Source organism: Lampetra fluviatilis, chromosome 5 (assembly GCF_964198595.1).
Source record: "Lampetra fluviatilis chromosome 5, kcLamFluv1.1, whole genome shotgun sequence".
NCBI classification, from domain to species: Eukaryota; Metazoa; Chordata; class Hyperoartia; order Petromyzontiformes; family Petromyzontidae; genus Lampetra; species Lampetra fluviatilis.
This window is the reverse complement of record NC_136279.1, coordinates 10083649-10102915: the sequence shown is the minus strand read 5'-3', so window position 1 is coordinate 10102915 and position 19267 is coordinate 10083649. Positions and strand designations below refer to the sequence as shown.

Sequence of the window (19267 nt, the reverse complement as noted above, 5' to 3'; positions counted from 1 at the left end):
GTGTAAAAAAATGTAAAAAATAAACATTTAAGTGGAAGGACAAATATGGGAAGGAGGAATCTTATCTGCTCATGTATGTTTTTGCTTGTTGTCACACAACGGCAACGATGATTCGTTTGTTTTTTTGTAAAATAATAATAATACATCCATCAAAGGAGATAACGCAGAGAGACCTGTCACAGTCCCGCTTACTGGACTGCCTTCCCCCAGTTACCAACGCAAGCGCAGCGTGCTGGAACCATCTCAAAGCCAACGTTGTTGTCTGCGTGATCCAGCGGTGTGTGCGCGCCACAGGCCCCAACCGGAATCGAACGGCTACCACCCACACCTTGAAATAATAGACGCATCTATCGATTATTAATTTTCTAGAAACGATTGATCTTTTACAGGGTAGTCCAGATGTCTTGTGACCACAATTTAATTCTCTAAAAACTTTCATTTTTTTAATGTAAGGTTAACTTAAAAGAGAAATGAATATGCAAAGGAAACAAATGTTGGGGGTCGATTAATTGGGGGCTCGGGAGACATCTGGAACACCCTGTACAAGTTACATATTATTTGTATAAATAGATGCACACATAATGTCGTGGTGCCTAAGCTGGGGGCAAGTTGGTTTGGAATCGATGACACCACCACCACCATCATCATCATCATCATCGTCGTCACCATCATCATCGTCGTTATCGCCCGGAGTCACCGCGTGACGCTGGGCCGGCAGTGTGGAGGCCCGGACACCCGGCGCTGCCCTACTTACCCCTCTGCCTATGAATCTATTACTAACAAACACAAAAATAAAGCTGCGGCTAAATAAATAACGCGCATTAATCGATCACCGTTATCAATTAATCCTTTCAGCACGCGAAAAGCGTGAATTCGCGCGCGTCCTGCCTCGCTCGTCCTCGGAGCACGGGACAAACCCGTCTGAACTCACGCTCACCCCATGCTGAGACACATGGAACGCGCACACATTAACTTCGCACGCCATCCACATCCTAATAATCTACGCCAGCATAACAGGGACCCGTGCTGTCCGCAGACGTGAGCCAACTTGTGCAAGTGTTAATTATCCAGTTCCTGAACGCTCACTGGGAGACATCAACAAAACCTCCTACTCCCCTCCCCCACCTTTCAACTTTGAAGATGAAGATAACGAAGAACAAGTCCTGCACACGTTTTGCGTTTTTTTTGTTAAACAACACGATGTTGTGAGAGCAGGGGGCGGCAATCTGCGGCTCCTGCTTCGTGATGTAATGAACATCATCATTGCATCCGCACGCATTGCGGATGTGGGGATATTGAGTTGTGTACCGAATTCGGGGGGGGGGGGGGGGTGCTCCTCTTGGTACTTTGGTTGCCGACTCCCGTGTTAGGGGCACACGGTCACAAATTTGCATTCCAACTGAATCCATTGCGGATAAGGCTAATAGTGGCATTGCCATGTCTTCAAGGGTACTGTGGCTGAGATAATCATGATAATGATTTGTCGATTTACCCAGGAAGCCACACTGAGTCGTAGGACTCTTTTTCAGGAGGGTCCTTCATTTTATTTTATTTTGAGATGTTTTCAGACAATGAAGCACCCGAAGAAAAACCACACGCCTTGCGCGACGGGGGCAACAGTTCATCCCCGTACAGATGGAAACAGATGGCGATTCGTCAACTCGCTGCACTGCCTTCTCCCGGCGAGCCAGGCTCCTCATCGCTCGCGGGCAGCGAGTCAACACAGCATTTGTGTGACCCACCAGCGCAAAGCCGACTGCCACAGTGCTGGATCACAGGCGCGCGCCAACACCACTCCCTGTTTAGACGACTAATTATGGAGTTCTCACTTCAGCCTTGGCACGACGCTCATTGTTTCCTGAGTAAACACTCCTGTTGTTAACTAGCATGGTTAGCCCCGCTGGTGTTAAGTGCAGTCTCCCTGGACTCTCCATTTACGTGCTACGAATAGGGAGGGCTCCATTCCACAAAAGGTCGCCTATTATAGACTGTATTCTTCCCTTAAGGCCACGGCGTCATTGGCAAATGCGGAGGTTTATTGTGGGTAACGCACTTCGCTACGAAACCCGACAAGCCGTGTTCGATTCGCGGCCACGGAGAATAGCATCGTGGACGAGCGGTATGTGGGAAGCATTTATGTGTGATCGAGGACAGAAATTGTTTTGATTACAGTGTAACTAAAACATTTCGTCCTGGGTAGTAAGTGTTATTTCCTAATTGCTTATGCCTCAAAAGTACAGAAAATGCCTATTATTCCCCACAAACTTTGCTTTTGTGACCAGGACAGTGATATCTTGAAATGTACCTATTTTCAATGAGAAAACGTGTGCATCTGTGTTATTCCTTCGCATAAAGTCCTGGTCATAAATACAAGGTTTGTGGGGAATAATAGCCATAAACAATAAAAATAACACTTAGTATCCAGGAGCAAAAATTGTGTTACATAGTGTTATATTACGATGGGTCTTTGCCACCCTGGGTGGTAACGGATAAGCCATGTTTTGGGGGTCAATGGCTCACTGACCATGCAATGGAAACCCTTCATAAAAATATACATATCGTGGTAGCACCAATTAACTACTGTAGTTTGATTCAAATACAAAGCCCACAACATAGACCCGCAGCTATTGTTATGAGCGATCCGCACAATAAAATGAATGCGTCACCAAGTCATTGCAACGTCGTTCGTGTGACCACTAATCTGTACCACTCATCCATCTCCAGATCTCTCACCTGTCTCTAGTTTTTCTCTCTTTCACCTCACTAATCTGCACATCTTGTCGAGAGCTCTCTGATCTCCTGTTTATACCGCTTTCTTCTGCATCGATCTGTATCTGTTAGCGGGTGACATCTCAACAGGCCGCTGCAGAAGCCTTCTCGGGCCACAATTCGGTCCGTGGATCACGCAGTTCGAGATAATCCTGGACTCCGCAGACGACTCTTGACAAAGAGACAATGTCCGTACTCACAACCGCGCCGACAAAACCGCGTCGCCGTTACGACTGCCGTGAGACGGATGCACACGTGCATTGCTATAGCTAAGCGACCGCAAGTGACAGGGGAAGGTGCGATTAATACAAGAGGTACGACGGGATGCTCTGCTTCTGCTCATTGATGAATTGCCGACCTCGAGTGGTGCGGGCGGGGGGGTAGAACAGCCGCTCATACTGAATGCGTGACCAGAGATCTGTAGCTCGCCGCCCTTGCCTGTGTTGTACTTGTTCATTGTTCCTTGCAGTGTTGTTTGAATTGCTCTTCACACACACACACGCATACCAACGTGTGCGTCTGCGTGCTCTGTGTGTGGGTGATCGGTGGTGCAGTCGTTAGCGCGCTTCGCTTGTGTACCAGGCCAGCCGGATTCGATTCGGCCAACACGAGTGACGATCACCACTGGTCGACCCAGTTTCAAATGAGCAACTGGTGCGGTGTGTATACATCGCCATTCGGGAGAAAAAAGCGGTCGGGCGTGGGACTGGCAACCCACCCCCTCGTGGGCCGTTAGGGCGCTGATCGGTGTTCGCCTCTAATCGAAATCCAAACCGGTCGGATTCTAAGAGCAGTGATGCGTTAACCACCGTGCCACCCACTGCTCCCTCTGATATGATTGAAACACGCATGTACACTTTGCAGTGCATTTTCATTCCATCACTTATTTGGCACAGAATCCATAACAGTTGGCAGTGACCCAGATATGTGGTCATATGATGTGTCAGCCAATGCCAAGTTTGTATTCAATTAGGGAGCCTCTATTTTTTAACAGATTTGTAGCATGTATGACAAGTGTAATATAGAGTTATTGAGTTATCTGTTCACTCACATTCAACATCAATAATTTGTATTCATTTAGATTTCACAGCCCTTTGTTAATCTAATACGGCGTGAATGTATATCCGTGCCATGCCCCCCTCGGGTATTGTTTGACCATACTTCACCACGCTGGTCAAGTTTAAGCTTACATTGACATATTTGCAGCATACTATACGACTGTACTTGTGTAAAATGATATATTCTCAGGGGTAAAACAAACATTGGACTTGAAGTTAGATTGACCTTGGTACAAGGGTCGGCAACCTTCGGCTCCGCAGCCGCATGTGTCCCTTTAAGGACTGTTTCGTGCCTTTATTTATCAAGGAGACCACCACCGTCTCGTGTTCACCGCAGTGCATTGCGGCCGCTTGAAATATTGAGGTTTTACCGACTTCGAAAAAAATGGCTCTTCTTGTTATTTTGCTTGCCCGACCCCTGACCTTGGCAATCGATGTTTCACTCAGCTAGCAAATTGAGGGTTTGTTTTTGCTACAGCTGCTGTTGTCTTCACTACGCAGCAATGTTTATCTTACGATACTTACTCAGGATGGTTGATTACACGTTCATTATCGGGTTTTTTGTGCTATGAAGAAGGCCTACTATCCGAAACGTCGTCCACTATATATTTTTCCCTTTTAAGGCCATGATGTTACTGACGAATGTGTTGAGGGTTTTTTTTATTAATTGTGCGTGTCCACCACTTCTAACGCAGAAGCATTACCAAACATTGTGTTTAACAACAAAACAACTCTATTCCAGACTGCACGACCGATATCACCATAGCCATTTGCCTTAATCGTTACACAATCAACGCATCCGCACTTCTTGGTTCTTTCGGTAAAGTCACGTAGAAGGGAAGTAATAAAATAAAATAATAAAACATCTTCACCTGAGGACGGCTGCTTGTGTTGTGGCTGAAACGTCGTCAAAATTATTTTATTATGTTTTATTTTTATTCTTTTATTATTTCCCTTCTACGTGACTTTACCGAAAGAACCAAGAAGATGAATCCCTGCAGTCACGAAAGCTTTTAATCGAAATTTGCATCCGCACTTGTATAAACACGATGTCATTAAATTATGTTGGGCTTCATGGACGGCTAAGAAATCTTCAGCAGCAACACGGTTATCGTAAAATTATATTTTAACTCAAATTATTATTATTAAAAAAAAAAATCCTCAGCAAATCAATCGAACTTGATCACACGATATATTGCTGCGAGCGTGAAAGGGATTTTCTCAGTGTACTCACATAACTGTCAGCGCAAAACAACAAATCCATGGGACAATGTTATCAGTGCGTGCAGCAACAAAGGCCATTATACTCGCATGCGGGTCCTATTGCACACCGCGCTCGCGGACGGGCGAACGGCTCCGTCTAACAAAACATATTTACATTACAGAGCACCGCTGGCGGTAGCAATAAGAATTGTAATCATCTTCAGGGCAGAGTCGCCCAGTATTTACCTACACCTGGGTTCGATTCCGATCTCGGGCCCCTTTCTGTGTGGCGCTTGTGTGTCCGCCTCTTTGTCCCACACGTGGATTTCCTCCCGATTGTTTTCCAGTCTAGAAAAAAACCGTCATGCAACGTAACTGGTGTAGGCCTTAATTCTAGATTTGAAGCTTTCGTGACTGCAAGGATTCATATTCTTAGGTTTTTTTCGGTAAAGTCACGTAGGTAAAACCTTAAAATTAATAAAAGTAAAATAAAAATCACGACGTTTCGGAGGCAATACAAGCTTCCGTCTTCAGGTAGAACCGTCACAGCCACGACAGCTGTATCAAGTAAATGAGAGATTACAAGAGCTACCACTCCGTATATATAATGGTTGAAGAGGGGAAGGGCAAAGTACGGCACACTTTTTATTAATATTAACATATATACGGAGTGGTAGCTCTTGTAATCTCTCATTTACTTGATACAGCTGTCGTGGCTGTGACGGTTCCACCTGAAGACGGAAGCTTGTGTTGCCTCCGAAACGTCGTGATTTTTATTTTATTTTACTTTTATTAATTTTAATTTTTTACCTACGTGACTTTACCGGAAAAAACATAAGAATATGGTGTAGGCCTAACATCCCAATGTATCAGGACCCCCCCCCCTCCCGACAAACTAATTTCTTTAGAACTACTTTTTGTGTTGAGTTTGTTTTGTTTCCACCGCACCTACGATTAGCACGGTTCGCTACGTACGGTGCGAAAGACGTTCAACATAATATTCACAATAAAGGTTGTTGGGTTAGATCGCGTAAGTATAAACGTGTCGTACATGTGTAGTGGTGATACGCGCTGGGTGTATATGTCGTGTGCCAGCGCGTATGTACGGGTGTGTGTGTGGTGACGCGCGCTGACGGGGAGGAGCAGGCGTCAGTGCGCGGGTGGGGGTAGTGCTGCTGATTGGCTGTGTGCCGGTGACGCGCCCAGAGGGAGTGATCGGGTAGCAGCGCGGTGTGATTGGTCGGGGAGTGGAAACACGCGCTGAGCGGAACCGGATCGTGGGGATAGCGCGTGGGGATTGGGTAACTGAGGAGCGGTGCCGACGTTGAGGTCCGCATCCGCTCCGTCTCCCGGGAAGAAGGGGTATATAAGGTGATGCACAGAGGAGCAGGGGAGAAGTGGAACCATCTAAGAATGAAGACGAAGGTGCAGAGATAGAGCCCGGAGAGGAGAGTAATGGAGAGTAGAGGAGAGTAAGGTATAAGTGTGTAGCCAGCGAGAGAGAACGGTCTACACGAGCTGAGTAATGTATAGTGTGTAGCCAGCGAGAGAGAACGGTCTACACGAGCTGAGTAATGTATAGTGTGTAGCCAGCGAGAGAGAACGGTCTACACGAGCTGAGTAATTTATAGTGTGTAGCCAGCGAGAGAGAACGGTCTACACGAGCTGAGTAATGTATAGTGTGTAGCCAGCGAGAGAGAACGGTCTACACGAGCTGAGTAATGTATAGTGTGTAGCCAGCGAGAGAGAACGGTCTACACGAGCTGAGTAATGTATAGTGTGTAGCCAGCGAGAGAGAACGGTCTACACGAGCCGAGTATGCATACGGTGTAGCCAGCGAGAGAGGAAGGTCTACACGAGCCGACTATGCATACGGTGTAGCCAGAGAGAGAGATGCAAAGTCTACACGAGGCGAGTGGAGAGTGTAGCAGAGGCGCAGAGTCTACACGAGGCGAGAGTGGAGTGTAGCCGAGGCGCGGAGTCTACACGAGGCACAGAGAGCCGGCAGCACAGAATCCAGAGTCAAGAGAAGCGCATTGTGAAGAAGAGAGGCCACGCGTTGTATTGTTACAAGTCAAGATTTAATAAAAGAAGTGTGTTCCCGTCAAGGAGTTTCCTGCCGTCATTTTCCAATACTTCATCTGGCGTCAGAAGTGAAACGGGCTTCCAAGTATGGAGACGAGGAAGACCCGTAGGACCCACGGGATTGACCGCGAGGAAGACCTGGACGACTCGGGGCCGCTGGTGGCGGGGGGTGAGGAAGAGGACTTGCCCACGCTGCAGGGTCCGTCGACGGCGCCGGCCGAGCGACCGGGGACAGACGCCGGGCTTCGTGAGGCGCACTCCCGACTGGCGGAGCTGCTGCTCGCCGCCGCGTCCATCTTGGCGGAGATCAGCTCGTCGGGAGGAGCGGGGACGGTGGGGGACATTTTACAAGGTCGCCCCGCAGTTTCCCGCCAAAACGAATGGGGGATTCCCGCCATTGCGCCTGGGCCTACTTTTGGCGGGAACGGCGAGCGCCACGTGGTGGTGGGTTCCCAAGCGCGCGCATCGACGTCATCAGCGCACGAGGGGGTCCGCCATCTTACGTCTGCTGCTGGAGCCGCCATCTTAGACACCGACGGACAGGCGGAGAGGAACCACGAGGCGGATGACTTCATTTTTCAGCAGCGCCTGCCCACGTTGTCAGCCTTCAAGGCGGAAGGCGGAGACTGGGGCCAATTTCAGCGAAGGTTTTTGGCGCATCAAGAGATGTCAGCGTGGTCCGATGCTACGGCGCTGCGGGCATTGCCCGCCATGCTGGACGACGATGCGCTCGCGGCCTTCAGGGCTGCACGGAAGTCGGACCGCTCCACGCTGAAGGATGCGCTGGGTTTGTTGGCCAGGGTCTACGGGCCTCCCTCTACGTGCCGCCATCAGTTCTACGCAAGACGGAAAGCGGCCACGGAGACCGCGCTGGCCTATCGCACGGCGTTGCTGGCTCTTGCTGATGCTGCGTTCCCTCGGATGGACGAGGAGGGCCAAGACGCGATGGTTTTGGAGCAGCTGCTCAAGTTGGCGCAGGACCTGGGGGTCCCTATCAACACAGCTGACGAGATTGATATTTCTTCTTTGAGAGTCGCCACGAGTATTCAAGCGCACGAGGCCCTGCAACGGAAGCAAGGCGTTGGTTGCAACGCTGCTGTCGTCGCAGCCCCGGGTTTGGTGGTCGCCGAACCCCAAGTCGTCAGCCCACGAGAGGAGGCGTTCGCCACGGGACGACCAGGGGACTGGAGGCCGGGGGCCCGGTCGCCTCTGCGATCGGGCCGAAAGTCGGAGCAACCAAGATCTACTCCGACCCTCGTCACGTGCTATAACTGCGGCCTCCGGGGCCACGTGGCGTCCGGGTGCCGCGCTCCGCGGCAGCGCGCCATGGGAGCTCGGCTGGACGACGACCGAGAGCCCAAGTCATCTCTACAATCCCCGGCAAGTCGCGGCACCTCACACGCTCGGCCTGTTTATTCGGCACACATGGGACGCCGCGTTGCGGCGGAGGAGGGCCGGTTAAGGTTCGGGGATTCGGTTCGGCGAGGGGGGTTCGGCCGGGACCAGGGAGACATTGAATGGGCGGAATTGGGGCATAGAATTGTGGCTGCTTCGGCGGGTTCGTCCGTTGTTACGGGATCTATTGATGGGGTTGAGATTAGGGTGTTAGTGGACACGGGGGCATCGGCAACTATTATATCGGACCTCATTTATAATATTCTTCCGGTCCAATGTCGTCCGCTGCTTCCAGTGGATGTGCCATTTTACGCCGCTAATGGGGGATCGTTGGGCATTATCGGTCAGGTTAGGACGTCCATTTGCATTGGAGATATCAAATTGTCGGGACCCGTTTTCGTTTCGTCTTCTTTGGCAGTTCCGTGTCTTTTGGGCACTGACTTTTTGGCTAAAATGCCCATTAAAATTCTTATCGATCAACGATGCATTGAACTGCCATCGGGTCGCCGGATTTCATTTTTGACGGGCCCTACTGACATTCGGACGGCGTGCGCTACGATACAAGCGGTGGCGACGCAGACAGTGCAAGTGCCCCCGGGTTCACAGATGTTGATTCCCCTCCGGTTGCGGAAACCATGGGTGAGGGAGGCTTCGGGACAGAGTATGCTTTTGGGTCCTTCTAACAAGGCTGTCGGGGGTCTTGATTTATCGGTGGCTCACACTTTGGTGCGGGCTGACAGGGATCCGTTTGTGATGGTTTTGAACGCGGGGTCGCGACCAGCTGTCATTCCGCAGGGCACCGTGCTGGCTCACGCGGCGCAGGTCCCTGGGGATGATGGGTTGGTTGCGCAGGTGGGCTCGAGCCCCGCGCGGAACGTTGAGCCAAGGGAAGACCTTGAGTGGGTCCATTCGTTATGTGCCGCCTCGGACGATTTGTCGGCGGCGCAGTTGGGTGTGCTGCGCGAGTTGCTCATTGAATTCTCTGATGTATTCAGTAAACATAAGTATGACATTGGGTGCACGGATTTGTTGCACCATCACATTGAAACGGGCGATGCGGCGCCGGTCAGGCTAAATCCCTTCCGACTGAGTCCCGTGGAGAAGGAACATGTTCAGTCGGCTGTTAACGATATGCTAGAAGCCGATATTATTTCGCCCTCCTCTAGCCCGTGGGGAGCGCCTATTGTGCTGGTTAAGAAGCAGGACGGGTCCCTGCGATTCTGCGTTGATTTCCGTCGCCTGAATAAGATCTCTGTGGCTGACGCGTATCCGCTCCCCAGGATGGATGAGTCCCTCGATGCATTGTCTGGTGCGCGATATTTTTCGACTCTTGATTTGTTATCGGGGTTTTGGCAGTTGCCGCTCGACGAAGAGTCGAAACCTAAGACAGCATTTCGGACTCCAGGGGGGCTGTTCCAGTTTAACCGGTTACCCATGGGACTTCACTCCTCTCCAGCGACGTTTCAGCGACTTATGGAGCTGGTTTTGTCGGGCTTGCAGTGGGATACATGCTTGATTTATATGGACGATGTCATTGTTTTCAGTAAAACGTTTGAGGAACACCTCCGGCGATTGAGAGGGGTGTTCTTGCGAATGCGATCGGCTAAGTTGAAATTTAAACCGGCCAAATGTCACCTCCTTCGTAGGTCCGTTAGATACTTGGGTCACATTGTCGATTCTTCGGGGATCTCCACCGATCCCGCGAAGACGGATTGTGTCGGTTCGTGGCCGACACCTACGTCCGTTTCCGACGTGCGTAGTTTCATCGGGTTTGCTTCTTATTATCGGCGGTTCGTTGAGCACTTCGCCACTATTGCAAAACCCTTGCACGCTCTAACGGCGAAGGGAGTGAAGTTCAAATGGGGACCGGAGGAGGAGGCCGCGTTTCGCTCCCTCCGGGACGCCTTGGTGGGTGCCCCACCCTTGTGTTATCCCGATTTTGCCAGTCCCTTTTTGCTGGACACGGATGCTAGCAACACGGGCATTGGGGGGTGCTATCCCAAGTCGTTGGGGGTGTCGAAAGAGTTGTCGCCTACGGTAGTAGGGTGTTGTCTCCGGCGGAGCAGCGCTACTGTGTCACCCGTCGCGAGCTGCTTGCCATTGTTTTTTTTGTGCAGCAGTTTAGGCCATATCTTTATGGTCGTCACTTTACAGTCAGAACGGACCACGCGGCGCTACAGTATTCATTGAGGGTCGCCCAGCCCTCGGGCCAGTTGTCGCGTTGGTTGGAAGTCCTCCAGGACTATCAGTTTACGACTACGTACCGTAAGGGGTTGCGACACACGAATGCCGATTGCTTGTCGCGGTTGTTGCCTTGTGATGAATGCGCGTGTTTGTCGGGATCGGCGCGCTGTAAACCGACGCTTGCGGGGGAGATGGGGGCACTGGCTGCGACAGCGGGCGCACCGATCGGGGATGATTCCACTGCCTCTCAGGGTCGGGACTCGCTGCTCTCGCTGTCGCTCAGCGAATGGGGCCGCCTCCAGATGGCGGACAGCTCGCTGCTAGCATTGCGCCGCAAGGTTGGGGGTCCCGAGGGGGACCAGGAGCGTACCGGCTCCTATGTACTTGAGCGGGGCGTGTTATTGAAATGGGACAGTTTGTCCCGGCGGAACGCACTCGTGGTGCCTTCCGCTGTGAGGGGGAGGGTTGTCTTGGCGGCACACGAACGCCTCTTGCACTTGGGAGTTAACAAGACGCTTGCCCTGCTTCAGCGTGACTATTACTGGCCGGGAATGGGAAGTGATGTGGTGCATATTCTGAAGGGGTGCGTTGAGTGCGCCAGGCGTAAACCACCGGCCGTGGCAGCTAATCCACCGCTGCAATCTATTCAGGTCTCGCGTACCAACGAGCTCGTTGCACTCGATATTTTGGGGCCCTTCCCAGTCACGCCGAGAGGGAATAAATATTTGTTAGTGGGGGTCGAATACTTTACCCGATGGCCTATGGCGTGGCCTCTCGCTAACCAGTCGGCAGCGGCTGTGACGGATGCCTTCGTCCAGGGCTATGTCCTGGACAAGGGGGCTCCCGAACGCCTGCTGACCGACCAAGGTAAAAAATTTTCGAGTAAATTGTTGCAAGAGGTGTGCGATCTGTTGGGTACCAAGAAGGTGCGTACCTTCCCGTACCACCCGCAGACTGACGGGATGGTGGAGAGACTCCACAAAACCTTGACTTCCATGCTGTGCCAGCAGGTGTGCGAGGCACATGTAGATTGGGACCTGCAGGTCCCGGGAGTCCTTGCCGCGTATAGAATGGCCCCCCATGCAGCTACGGGGTTTTCCCCATTCTATTTGATGTACGGTCGGGAAGCTGACCCGCCAATAGAAACGCAACTTGGCCTGTCCGCTCCACGAACTAATTCTAATTTGGCAGAACATATTAAGTTTAATATTCACAAGCTGACAGAGGCGAGGGAGGCCGCGCGGCTTAATTCGCGGGCTCGCCAAATTGCTAATGAACGGTTGCGGGCACGGAAGGTGTCCATGCACGAATGGAAACCAGGTGACAGGGCCTGGCTGCATTGCCCTCAGGCACCCTTGGCTACGTCGCCTAAATTGTTGAGACCGTGGAGGGGACCCGTGGAGGTCGTGCGCGTTGCACGGCCCCAGTGCGTTCAGATAAAGTGGGGAAAGCGCCGGTGGTACGTTCACCCCTCCCGACTGAAACCGTTCTCGCCTCCATATGGCCTCCCCTTGTGTCGTGATGGCCGGGCGTGTGACGTGACCGGCGACCCAGAGGGGGAAATGTCTCTGCCTGATCCACACGTATTTTCGCCTGATCTGCTCCCAGGTGTCTCGGAACTGACAGCTGCCGATCACCGGCGGCCGGATCTCCGCGGCGGGGCCGGCCCTTTCAGGCCCGTTCCGCGCCGTCTGGAGCAGCCGGAACCGCCGGACGGTCGTCAGTGTCCCGCCCCATACGATGGACCAGCCAGACGGACTCGCGCCAGGTCGTGCTACTTTGCATGACCTGCCTCGTGAGGAGTCGGGGCAGTTGGAGCGCCTCGTCACTGCGTGTAGTCGCAGGGACGTGGGGCGCGTTCGTTTCGAATTTGCTCGTATCGTGTTATTGTTGACTTTTCGGGTTCATTGTCAATCTGTACATAGTTATTCTTGTTGTTGTTGTTGTTGTGTTATGTTACGGGGCACACTCGGGGGGTTACGGGGTTTTTTTTTTTGTTGGTTGTCGTTTTATCGTCGCGGTTGGTTGTTGTTAGCAGCCGGGCCGGCTGCGAGCTATGTGGGAGGGGGTGATGTAGTGGTGATACGCGCTGGGTGTATATGTCGTGTGCCAGCGCGTATGTACGGGTGTGTGTGTGGTGACGCGCGCTGACGGGGAGGAGCAGGCGTCAGTGCGCGGGTGGGGGTAGTGCTGCTGATTGGCTGTGTGCCGGTGACGCGCCCAGAGGGAGTGATCGGGTAGCAGCGCGGTGTGATTGGTCGGGGAGTGGAAACACGCGCTGAGCGGAACCGGATCGTGGGGATAGCGCGTGGGGATTGGGTAACTGAGGAGCGGTGCCGACGTTGAGGTCCGCATCCGCTCCGTCTCCCGGGAAGAAGGGGTATATAAGGTGATGCACAGAGGAGCAGGGGAGAAGTGGAACCATCTAAGAATGAAGACGAAGGTGCAGAGATAGAGCCCGGAGAGGAGAGTAATGGAGAGTAGAGGAGAGTAAGGTATAAGTGTGTAGCCAGCGAGAGAGAACGGTCTACACGAGCTGAGTAATGTATAGTGTGTAGCCAGCGAGAGAGAACGGTCTACACGAGCTGAGTAATGTATAGTGTGTAGCCAGCGAGAGAGAACGGTCTACACGAGCTGAGTAATGTATAGTGTGTAGCCAGCGAGAGAGAACGGTCTACACGAGCTGAGTAATGTATAGTGTGTAGCCAGCGAGAGAGAACGGTCTACACGAGCTGAGTAATGTATAGTGTGTAGCCAGCGAGAGAGAACGGTCTACACGAGCCGAGTATGCATACGGTGTAGCCAGCGAGAGAGGAAGGTCTACACGAGCCGAGTATGCATACGGTGTAGTCAGAGAGAGAGATGCAAAGTCTACACGAGGCGAGTGGAGAGTGTAGCAGAGGCGCAGAGTCTACACGAGGCGAGAGAGGAGTGTAGCCGAGGCGCGGAGTCTACACGAGGCACAGAGAGCCGGCAGCACAGAATCCAGAGTCAAGAGAAGCGCATTGTGAAGAAGAGAGGCCACGCGTTGTATTGTTACAAGTCAAGATTTAATAAAAGAAGTGTGTTCCCGTCAAGGAGTTTCCTGCCGTCATTTTCCAATACTTCACATGCATACAAAGAGTCTTAGAACCGAAAGTGGCTTTTCCGGGTAGATAAGTAGGAACTAGTATTCCTATTAATCCTCGTCTGCCTTTAGGAGACGATGGTTCTGGATGAGGTGTCTCCACCTCTTTCTCTCTGTCTCTCTCGCAGCAGCAGCAGCAGCAGCAGCGTGTCGCACCGTTCCATCCCTCACCGAGTCAATCCAGGGCATCATTGCTGACGGCTATCTCAAAGTGGCCCCATGTATTTCTAATGCTACGTCTCATCATTCCAGTGCGGACTCACAGCTATGGCTGCAGGGTTTTGGTGGTACATGTTGTTTATGCTATTTATTGTGAAAATTCCGTCACAGTTCCTATGATCACTGTTTCATTGCTTTCATGGCTTTATTTTGGTGATTTCGAAAAGTGTATTGGTTTAGCCATGTTTGTTTGTTGTAGTGCAGAGTTAGACTGATGGCCTTAATCTAAGTTGTCTTGTGGTTGTTGTTGGTTGTTTGACTTGCATCCCACTGGGATTTTTGCACACAGCGTTGGTGTACGGTGATTTTTTTCTGCAATATTTTTCTGTCTTTTCTTGGATTTTCTGTTTGCACTTAGTCACATATTCACTTTAAGATGTTTTTTGTTCATGTTTTTGTTTTTTGTTTGTTGCGGTTGCACCCGATTCAAGAGCCGAATGGCTCACAGGGCTATACCTAATACATGAACTTGAACTTGAACACAGACCAATTGCACAATAACATCCGGTCGTTTGTCAATCCACTGCTGGATGAAGGCCTCCAGCACGCCCCTGTCATCCTGGGGCCTTCCGTGAATGCCCCAGGATGGGTTCAGATGCCACCTGCTACTGGTGTTTGCGGTGGCCAGGAATGGTGCTGGGTTCATCAGGTTCACAGCGCAGTATGCAAGCCACCAACGGGAGCCTAACAAATTAAACATCCACCTGGCATGGGCTCAGAATCATCAGAAATACAGTTTTGACAACTGCTGTGCAAGTACGTCTGTGTAAATCACCGATATATGTGTACCGTCAAAGTAATGGCTTGCACCAATGAGCATTAGATGCTGTTTTCATCTCGTAATTACAGCAATCACCAACGGGAAACCACGTTTTTTTATGAAGGATACGAGTCTCGAATTAGCACGGTTGGCTGCGTACGGTGCGAAAGAAGTTCAACATATATATATACATCCGTAGGAAAAACCCATATTAATTCCTCCACAAAGTGGTACTGATTGTATCGTCGAGCCCAGATGGATGATGGGCTGAGAGTCAACTCCTTCATCAAGATTTTAACTCGCAAACCCTCCATTTGCGAACCGTTCATTCTGCTGCCGAACCCAGCTGGCCCCGTACACACGAGGGGGACATTCAAATGAGAAGGCGCTGCGCTTTGGGGGGCTTTTGTATGATCTCAGATTTGAACGACGAACGCACGTCCGTGCCTGCAGGCTACGCCTTTAAATTCGGCTCTTGGCACAACGGCCTCCTGTGCACCACCCCGCCCCCTCCTCCTCCACCGTCACCCCACGGCTCTGGGTGCAGCAGCAGCAGTTGCAGCAACAGCAGCAGCAGCATGCCTGTGGCGAGCACGACGTGTGCCTTTAAGACGCAGCAGCTGCTCCTCGTGACGTCGGAGGGAGCGCGATGTTCGTTGCTGCGTGTCGCTGACGTCACTCTCGCCCGCCCGCCCGCCCGCTCGGGCACGTCTCTCTCGCAGCGGCTCAGTCAATGAAACGCCGCGGACGTGACCAGGTTGCACGCAGCGGTGCCGCGGTTTATTATTTTATTTTCGGATTGATTTTATATTTTTGGGATGCAGTTCCGATTGGTTGCCGACACGTGCGGCGAATGCCGAACGCCGCGTGCGCGCGCGCGGACGCAGGGACGAGTCTCAATCGCTCTAAACGTTCGCTCTCTCTCTCGAGAGAGAGGCAATCACATCCCATCGCATCCCTTGACATCCCTTCCCATTCTTTCCCATCATTGTCCACCCAGTGCCATGCCATGCGATGCCTTCCTCTCATCACGTTTTAAAAAAAAATCTAATTTCATCCCATATCGTGTCATCATTGGTGCCATCATTGGTCATTCCACTGCTGGATAAAGGCCTCGCTAAACTGCCGCCGATGAGCACGCTTGGCTACGTGCAGTGCGAAAGAAGTTCAACACACCTAACACAATTACGTGATGCAAAAATACAGAGAGTACCTGCAGACGAAACTAATCTTATCGATCCGTCTCCTCAGTGGTGGTCCTCTCAGACGCGTTCCATCCCTTGGCTACCACTGTCATTATCGTTGAACCACCGACCATCATCATGTCCTAGCTCACAGATTTTCCTTCTGCCATCCCTCTCATGCCATCCCATCCAATCTCGCATCATCTCATCCCGTACCATGCCATCCTATCCAACTCCGTCCCGTTTCGTACAATGCCGTTTAATGTCGTCCCATGCCATTCCATGCCATCGCCTCTGTTTCCACTGCTCGCTTCCCAGGCTGTGAGACGGATATCAATGGCAATGTGTGTCCTGTATGTAACAAATGACATGAAACTGCCATGTTGTCATTTGCAGAGAGGTCAATGAACTGAGCACAGCTGCGCAATTTTGTGTTTGCTCCAACCGTGAACGGACCCCAAGTGCTCTCGCCTGTGACATCACGTACAAAGACACACACATTTGTGCGCTCCACATGTACGTACCTAACCCCTCCTGAATACATTACCCATACATACATACATACACTCCCCACATATATCTAACCCCTCCTGAATACATCACACAGACACGCACACATACACACAGTGCACATGTAGCAAACCCCTTCCTGAATACACCACGCACCACCTTTAACTCTAATATTACACTCACCACACACACTCCTACATCACACACACACTCACCACACACACTCCTACATCACACACACACTCACCACACTCACTCCTCCATCTCATACACACACACACCACACACACTCCTACATCACACACACACACACTCACCGCCTCCCACTCCTCCATCACGCACGCACACACACACACCCCACTCCTACATCACACACACACTCACCGCCTCCCACTCCTCCATCACACGCGCAAACACACACACACATACATGACACACACACTCACCACACCCACTCCTACATCACACACACACTCACCACACTCACTTCTCCATCTCACACACACACCACACACACTCCTACATAACACACACACTCACCCCCTCCCACTCCTCCATCACACGCCCACTCACACACACACATACATCACACACTCACCACACACACTCCTACATCACACACACACACACACTCACCGCCTCCCACTCCTACATCACACACATACTCGCCACACCACACTCCTACATCACACACACACTCACCACACACACTCCTACATCACACACACACTCACCACACCCACTCCTACATCACACACACACTCACCACACTCACTCCTCCATCTCACACACACACACACTCACCACACACACTCCTGCATCACACACACACTCACCCCCTCCCACTCCTCCATCACACGCGCACGCACACACACACATACATCACACACACACTCGCCACACCACACTCCTACATCACACACACACTCACCACACACACTCCTACATCACACACACACTCACCACACCCACTCCTACATCACACACACACTCACCACACTCACTCGTCCATCTCACACACACACTCACCACACACACTCCTACATCACACACACACTCACCGCCTCCCACTCCTCCATCACACGCGCACACACACACATACATCACACACAGACTCACCACACCCACTCCTACATCACACACACACTCACCACACTCACTCCTCCATCTCACACACACACACACACACCACACACACTCCTACATCACGCACGCACACACACACACCCCCTCCCACTCCTTCGTCACACGCGCACACACACACATACATCACACACACTCACCACACACACTCCTACATCACACACACACTCACCCCCTCCCACTCCTCCATCAAACGCGCACGCACACACACACATACATCACACACACACTCGCCACACCACACTCCTACATCACACACACACTCACCGCCTCCCACTCCTCTATCACACACGCACGCACACACACCCCCTCCCACTCCTCCATCACACACGCACGCACACACACATATCACCCCTCCTACACCCTACCCCCCATGCCTGCATCACGCCCCCGCCCTCCCGTGCGCGATCACATAACGCAGCGAGCAGCCACGGGGAGAGTGAGTGCAGTGCACATCTCGCTCGTGTGGCCCGGATCTATGCTGGAGGTTTGCAGCGCCACAAGGAGGAGGAAGCCATATATTGACAGCCAATGCTCCGGCTACCTCCTTATTGCGGTGCTGCTGCTGGTGCTGCTGCTGCTGCTGGGAAGGAAGTCGCCTATCCACCCTGCCAGCCTTCATTCCCCCCTTCGTCCGTACGTCCGTCATTCGTCCCGGATCGCATATTGAACGAGCGGGTCTACTTCTCCGTTTTGCACGCAGGGGCGGGTGCTGGGGCTCGTGGGTGTATTGTTGCCTGAAGAGACGGCACGAGGAAGAGGAGGTGATGCTGCTTCACGCGCGGATCCTCATCTCGGCACCAAACCCGTGAACAACACCTCTTTTAATGCACCCACCCCCCTCTCCTCCACCTCCTCCTCCTTCTCCTCCTTCTCCACGGTACCCCCCCCCCCCCCCAAAACCGCAACCTCAACCCACTGAAGCCCTGCGTGTGAGTGAAGCCATCAGCCGCGTTGCACGCTTCGGTGAGTGGAGCGTTTTTCTTTCATTCATTCGCTCACTCCGCGCAGACTCGCTCTCTCTACGGGGGCCGTCGTCGCTCGCGTGCATTGCACCGCGGAAGTGATGACGCTCTGCCCGACGAATGCACATTTTTGTAACTCGCGTAATTACAGAGGCGTCGGCTGCTTGGTCGATCCACTGGCTTTGCGTGTGCGCCAGTATTTCACTGCAGTGACCTCATTGCAACAATAATACGGTACATATATATATGTGAAATAATCACTTTGTGGATGTATGCCTTTGACACGTGCACACGCACACACGCGCAAATTATTCTTATTCTCGGAAATGCAGTGGGGGAATTTGTATTTTTGTTGCAAAGCAGCCTCGTTTTGCTGCAAATGCGAAAGTGGTTGAGTGCGTCGCGCGCGTGATTTAGGCGACGCATCGAGACAGGTAAGTGCACATTTGTTCGGAGAGCACGCATCGCTAGTTCCCTGCCCAATCCCCGGTGCTAGGTGCTCAGTCCCCGAAGGTGTTTGCCTCAATCCAGCGTCTGCGCAAAAAACAAAACTAAAGGCAACGCAGGACCCATTCGAGAGTCCGCGCGAAGAGCATTCGTCGCTTAACGTCCACAGCTTGACGCGGTTCGGGGCCATGCGCGAGTCTTCACGATTGCCCATGCCT

General features: G+C 52.1%; 1 protein-coding gene across 2 annotated transcripts in view; it reads left to right on the top strand.

Moving 5' to 3' along the window:
* Positions 1 to 18030: 18030 nt before the first annotated feature.
* LOC144932537 (transcription factor HIVEP3-like) overlaps positions 18031 to 19267 on the top strand; it is a 125368-nt gene continuing 124131 nt past the window's right edge. For both annotated transcript variants that reach the window (XM_078856718.1, XM_078856717.1), the window contains exon 1: positions 18031 to 18603. The gene's annotated coding sequence lies outside the window, so the exon portion shown is untranslated. The remainder of the gene's footprint in view (positions 18604 to 19267) is intronic.